A 7818-nucleotide genomic window follows, 5' to 3' on the forward strand; every position below is an offset into this window, starting at 1 on the left:
ACTATTTTGAGTTAACGTATATAAAATTCAACATTTTTATGAACTCTTTATTTTTATGTTGGCTTTGTCTTTCTATTTATTCAAGATAGATGAAATTTTTTAGGATTTGGATTAGTTCTGCATGATCTTTCATCTTTCTTCTATTGTGAAATTTGACTTCCTTTATATTTTCTTGAACCAACGTACATAGAAATGAAATTTTATTAGAGGTATTACCTTAGAACATATTAATTGTAATTACAATATATTTTTCAAACTTTTTCTGTTAAAGATGAATTTATCTAGTATACAATTTAGTCTCAGAATTCAACTTCCGACTTATAACGAAGTGTGTAGACTATTTTGAGTTAACGTATATAAAATTCAACATATTTATGAACTCTTTATTTTTGTATTGGCTTTGTCTTTCTATCTGATTCAAGATAGATGAAATTTGTTAGGATTTGGATTAGTTCCGCATGGTCTTTCATCCTTCTTCTATTGTGAAATTTGACTTCCTTCATATTTTCTTGAATCAACGAACATAGAAATGCATTTTTTACTAGACGTATTGCCTTAGAACATATTAATTTTAATTACAATACATTTTTCAAACTTTTTCTATTAAAGATGAGTTTATCTAATTTACAATTTATTCTCAGAAATCAATTTACGACTTATAACAAAGTGTGTAGACTTTTTGAGTTAACGTATATTAAATTCAACATTTTTAAGAACTTTTTCTTTATGTGTTGGCTTTGTCTTTCTATCTGATTCAAGATAGATGAAATTCGTTAGGATTTGGATTAGTTTTGCTTGGTCTTTCAACCTTTTTCTATTGTGAAATTTGACTTCCTTCATATTTTCTTAAATCAACGTACATAGAAATGCAATTTTTAGTACACGTAATTCCATAGAACATATTATTTGTGATTACAATACATTTTTCAAACTTTTTCTTTTAAATTTGAGTTTATCTAGTTTACAATTTAGTCTCAAAAATCAATTTCCGACTTATAACGAAGTGTGTAGACTTTTTTGAGTTAACGTATATAAGATTCAACATTTTTATGAACTCTTTCTTTTTGTGTTTCCTTTGTCTTTCTATTTGATTCAAGATAGATGAAATTTGTTAGGATTTGGATTAGTTCTGGATGGTCTTTCATCCTTCTTCTATTGTGAGATTTGACTTCCTTCATATTTTCTTGAATCAACGTACATAGAAATACAATTTTTACAAGACGTATTGCCTTGGAACATATTAATTGTAATTACAATACATTTTTCAAACTTTTTCTGTTAAAGATGAGTTTATCTAGTTTACAATTTAGTCTCAGAAATCAATTTCCGACTTATAATGAAATGTGTAGACTTTTTTGAGTTAACATATATAAAATTCAACATTTTTATGAACTCTTTCTTTTTGTGTTGTCTTTGTCTTTCTATTTGATTCAAGATAGATGAAATTTGTTAGGATTTGGATTAGTTCTGCATGGTGTTTCATTCTTCTTCTATTGTGAAATTTGACTTCCTTCATATTTTCTTGAATCAACGCACATAGAAATGCAATTTTTACTAGACGTATTGCCTTAGAACATATTAATTGTAATTACAATACATTTTTCAAACTTTTTTTGTTAAAGATGAGTTTATCTAGTTTACAATTTAGTCTCAGAATTCAATTTCCGACTTATAACGAAGTGTGTAGACTATTTTGAGTTAACGTATATAAAATTCAACATATTTATGAACTCTTTATTTTTGTATTGGTTTTGTCTTTCTATGTGATTCAAGATAGATGAAATTTGTTAGGATTTGGATTAGTTCTGTTTGGTCTTTCAACCTTCTTCTATTGTGAAATTTGACTTCCTTCATATTTTCTTGAACCAACGTACATAGAAATGAAATTTTATTAGAGGTATTACCTTAGAACATATTAATTGTAATTACAATATATTTTTCAAACTTTTTCTGTTAAAGATGAATTTATCTAGTATACAATTTAGTCTCAGAATTCAACTTCCGACTTATAACGAAGTGTGTAGACTATTTTGAGTTAATGTATATAAAATTCAACATATTTACGAACTCTTTATTTTTGTATTGGCTTTGTCTTTCTATTTTATTCAAGATAGATGAAATTTGTTAGGATTTGGATTAGTTCTGCATGGTCTTTCATCCTTCTTATATTGTGAAATTTGACTTCCTTCATATTTTCTTAAATCAACGTACATAGAAATACAGTTTTTAGTAGACGTAAACTTAGAACATATTATTTGTGATTACAATACATTTTTCAAACTTTTTCAGTTAAAGATGAGTTTATCTAGTTTACAATTTAGTCTCAGAAATCAATTTCCGACTTATAACGAAGTGTGTAGATTTTTTTGAGTTAACGTATATTAAATTCAACATTTTTATGAACTCTTTCTTTTTGTGTTGCCTTTGTCTTTCTATTTGATTCAAGATAGATGCAATTTTTTAGGATTTGGATTAGTTCTGGATGGTCTTTCATCCTTCTTCTATTGTGAGATTTGACTTCCTTCATATTTTCTTGAATCAACATACATAGAAATGCAATTTTTACAAGACGTATTGCCTTGGAACATATTAATTGTAATTACAATACATTTTTCAAACTTTTTCTGTTAAAGATGAGTTTATCTAGTTTACAATTTAGTCTCAGAAATCAATTTCCGACTTATAACGAAATGTGTAGACTTTTTTGAGTTAACATATATAAAATTTAACATTTTTATGAACTCTTTCTTTTTGTGTTGGCTTTGTCTTTCTATTTGATTCAAGATAGATGAAATTTGTTAGGATTTGGATTAGTTTTGCATGGTGTTTCATTCTTCTTCTATTGTGAAATTTGACTTCATTCATATTTTCTTGAATCAACGCACATAGAAATGCAGTTTTTACTAGACGTATTGCCTTAGAACATATTAATTGTAATTACAATACATTTTTCAAACTTTTTTTGTTAAAGATGAGTTTATCTAGTTTACAATTTAGTCTCAGAATTCAACTTCCGACTTATAACGAAGTGTGTAGACTATTTTGAGTTAACGTATATAAAATTCAACATATTTATGAACTCTTTATTTTTGTATTGGTTTTGTCTTTCTATGTGATTCAAGATAGATGAAATTCGTTAGGATTTGTATTAGTTCTGCTTGGTCTTTCAACCTTCTTCTATTGTGAAATTTGACTTCCTTCATATTTTCTTGAACCAACGTACATAGAAATGAAATTTTATTAGAGGTATTACCTTAGAACATATTAATTGTAATTACAATATATTTTTCAAACTTTTTCTGTTAAAGATGAATTTATCTAGTATACAATTTAGTCTCAGAATTCAACTTCCGACTTATAACGAAGTGTGTAGACTATTTTGAGTTAACGTATATAAAATTCAACATATTTACGAACTCTTTATTTTTGTATTGGCTTTGTCTTTCTATTTTATTCAAGATAGATGAAATTTGTTAGGATTTGGATTAGTTCTGCATGGTCTTTCATCCTTCTTCTATTGTGAAATTTGACTTCCTTCATATTTTCTTAAATCAACGTACATAGAAATACAGTTTTTAGTAGACGTAACCTTAGAACATATTATTTGTGATTACAATACATTTTTCAAACTTTTTCAGTTAAAGATGAGTTTATCTAGTTTACAATTTAGTCTCAGAAATCAATTTCCGACTTATAACGAAGTGTGTAGACTTTTTTGAGTTAACGTATATTAAATTCAACATTTTTATGAACTCTTTCTTTTTGTGTTGCCTTTGTCTTTCTATTTGATTCAAGATAGATGCAATTTTTTAGGATTTGGATTAGTTCTGCATGGTCTTTCATCCTTCTTCTATTGTGAAATTTGACTTCCTTCATATTTTCTTGAATCAACGTACATAGAAATGAAATTTTTAGTAGACGTAATGCCTTAGAACATATTATTTGTGATTACAATACATTTTTAAAACTTTTTCAGTTAAAGATGAGTTTATCTAGTTTACAATTTAGTCTCAGAAATCAATTTCCGACTTATAACGAAGTGGGTAGACTATTTTGAGTTAACGTATATAAAATTCAACATTTTTATGAACTCTTTCTTTTTATGTTGGCTTTGTCTTTCTATTTATTCAAGATAGATGAAATTTTTTAGGATTTGGATTAGTTCTGCATGATCTTTCATCTTTCTTCTATTGTGAAATTTGACTTCCTTGATATTTTCTTGAACCAACGTACATAGAAATGAAATTTTATTAGAGGTATTACCTTAGAACATATTAATTGTAATTACAATATGTTTTTCAAACTTTTTCTGTTAAAGATGAATTTATCTAGTATACAATTTAGTCTCAGAATTCAACTTCCGACTTATAACGAAGTGTGTAGACTATTTTGAGTTAACGTATATAAAATTCAACATATTTACGAACTCTTTATCTTTGTATTGCCTTTGTGTTTCTATCTGATTCAATATAGATGAAATTTGTTAGGATTTGGATTAGTTCCGCATGGTATTTCAACCTTCTTCTATTGTGAAATTTGACTTCCTTCATATTTTCTTGAATCAACGAACATAGAAATGCAATTTTTACTAGACGTATTGCCTTAGAACATATTAATTGTAACTACAATACATTTTTCAAACTTTTTCTGTTAAAGATGAGTTTATCTAGTTTACAATTTATTCTCAGAAATCAATTTACGACTTATAACAAAGTGTGTAGACTTTTTGATTTAACGTATATTAAATTCAACATTTTTAAGAACTCTTTCTTTATGTGTTGGATTTGTCTTTCTATCTGATTCAAGATAGATGAAATTCGTTAGGATTTGGATTAGTTTTGCTTGGTATTTCAACCTTCTTCTATTGTGAAATTTGACTTCTTTCATATTTTCTTAAATCAACGTACATAGAAATGCAATTTTTACAAGACGTATTGCCTTGGAACATATTAATTGTAATTACAATACATTTTTCAAACTTTTAATGTTAAAGATGAGTTTATCTAGTTTACAATTTAGTCTCAGAAATCAATTTCCGACTTATAACGAAGTGTGTAGACTTTTTTGAGTTAACGTATATTAAATTCAACATTTTTATGAACTCTTTCTTTTTGTGTTGCCTTTGTCTTTCTATTTGATTCAAGATAGATGAAATTTGTTAGGATTTGGATTAGTTCTGGATGGTCTTTCATCCTTCTTCTATTGTGAGATTTGACTTCCTTCATATTTTCTTAAATCAACGTACATAGAAATGCAATTTTTGGTACACGTAATTCCTTAGAACATATTATTTGTGATTACAATAAATTTTTCTAACTTTTTCTGTTAAATTTGAGTTTATCAAGTTTACAATTTAGTCTCAGAAATAAATTTCCGACTTATAACGAAGTGTGTAGACTTTTTTGAGTTAACGTATATAAGATTCAACATTTTTATGAACTCTTTCTTTTTGTGTTATCTTTGTCTTTCTATTTGATTCAAGATAGATGAAATCTTTTAGGATTTGGATTAGTTCTTCATGGTCTTTCATCCTTCTTCTATTATGAAATTTGACTTCCTTCATATTTTCTTGAATCAACGTACATAAAAATGCAATTTTTAATAGACGTAACCTTAGAACATATTATTTGTGATTACAATACATTTTTCAAACTTTTTCAGTTAAAGATGAGTTTATCTAGTTTACAATTTAGTCTCAGAAATAAATTTCCGACTTATAACGAAGTGTGTAGACTTTTTTGAGTTAATGTATATAAGATTCAACATTTTTATGAACTCTTTCTTTTTGTGTTATCTTTGTCTTTCTATTTGATTCAAGATAGATGAAATTTTTTAGGATTTGGATTAGTTCTGCATGGTCTTTCATCCTTCTTCTATTGTGAAATTTGACTTCCTTCATATTTTCTTGAATCAACGTACATTGAAATGCAGTTTTTAGTAGACGTAATGCCTTAGAACATATTATTTGTGATTACAATACATTTTTCAAACTTTTTCAGTTAAAGATGAGTTTATGTAGTTTACAATTTAGTCTCAGAAATCAATTTCCGATTTATAACGAAGTGGGTAGACTATTTTGAGTTAACGTATATAAAATTCAACATTTTTATGAACTCTTTATTTTTATGTTGGCTTTGTCTTTCTATTTATTCAAGATAGATGAAATTTTTTAGGATTTGGATTAGTTCTGCATGATCTTTCATCTTTCTTCTATTGTGAAATTTGACTTCCTTTATATTTTCTTGAACCAACGTACATAGAAATGAAATTTTATTAGAGGTATTACCTTAGAACATATTAATTGTAATTACAATATATTTTTCAAACTTTTTCTGTTAAAGATGAATTTATCTAGTATACAATTTAGTCTCAGAATTCAACTTCCGACTTATAACGAAGTGTGTAGACTATTTTGAGTTAACGTATATAAAATTCAACATATTTATGAACTCTTTATTTTTGTATTGGCTTTGTCTTTCTATCTGATTCAAGATAGATGAAATTTGTTAGGATTTGGATTAGTTCCGCATGGTCTTTCATCCTTCTTCTATTGTGAAATTTGACTTCCTTCATATTTTCTTGAATCAACGAACATAGAAATGCATTTTTTACTAGACGTATTGCCTTAGAACATATTAATTTTAATTACAATACATTTTTCAAACTTTTTCTATTAAAGATGAGTTTATCTAATTTACAATTTATTCTCAGAAATCAATTTACGACTTATAACAAAGTGTGTAGACTTTTTGAGTTAACGTATATTAAATTCAACATTTTTAAGAACTTTTTCTTTATGTGTTGGCTTTGTCTTTCAATCTGATTCAAGATAGATGAAATTCGTTAGGATTTGGATTAGTTTTGCTTGGTCTTTCAACCTTTTTCTATTGTGAAATTTGACTTCCTTCATATTTTCTTAAATCAACGTACATAGAAATGCAATTTTTAGTACACGTAATTCCATAGAACATATTATTTGTGATTACAATACATTTTTCAAACTTTTTCTTTTAAATTTGAGTTTATCTAGTTTACAATTTAGTCTCAAAAATCAATTTCCGACTTATAACGAAGTGTGTAGACTTTTTTGAGTTAACGTATATAAGATTCAACATTTTTATGAACTCTTTCTTTTTGTGTTTCCTTTGTCTTTCTATTTGATTCAAGATAGATGAAATTTGTTAGGATTTGGATTAGTTCTGCATGGTCTTTCATCCTTCTTCTATTGTGAAATTTGACTTCCTTCATATTTTCTTGAATCAACGTACATAGAAATGCAATTTTTAGTAGACGTAATGCCTTAGAACATATTATTTGTGATTACAATACATTTTTCAAACTTTTTTAGTTAAAGATGAGTTTATCTAGTTTAGAATTTAGTCTCAGAAATCAATTTCCGACTTATAACGAAGTGGGTAGACTATTTTGAGTTAACGTATATAAAATTCAACATTTTTATGAACTCTTTCTTTTTATGTTGGCTTTGTCTTTCCATTTATTCAAGATAGATGAAATTTGTTAGGATTTGGATTAGTTCTGCATGATCTTTCATCTTTCTACTATTGTGAAATTTGACTTCCTTGATATTTTCTAGAACCAACGTACATAGAAATGAAATTTATTAGAGGTATTACCTTAGAACATATTAATTTTAATTACAATATATTTTTCAAACTTTTTCTGTTAAAGATGAATTTATCTAGTATACAATTTAGTCTCAGAATTCAACTTCCGACTTATAACGAAGTGTGTAGACTATTTTGAGTTAACGTATATAAAATTCAACATATTTATGAACTCTTTATTTTTGTATTGGCT

Source organism: Papaver somniferum, chromosome 7, assembly GCF_003573695.1.
Source record: "Papaver somniferum cultivar HN1 chromosome 7, ASM357369v1, whole genome shotgun sequence".
Classification (NCBI taxonomy): Eukaryota; Viridiplantae; Streptophyta; class Magnoliopsida; order Ranunculales; family Papaveraceae; genus Papaver; species Papaver somniferum.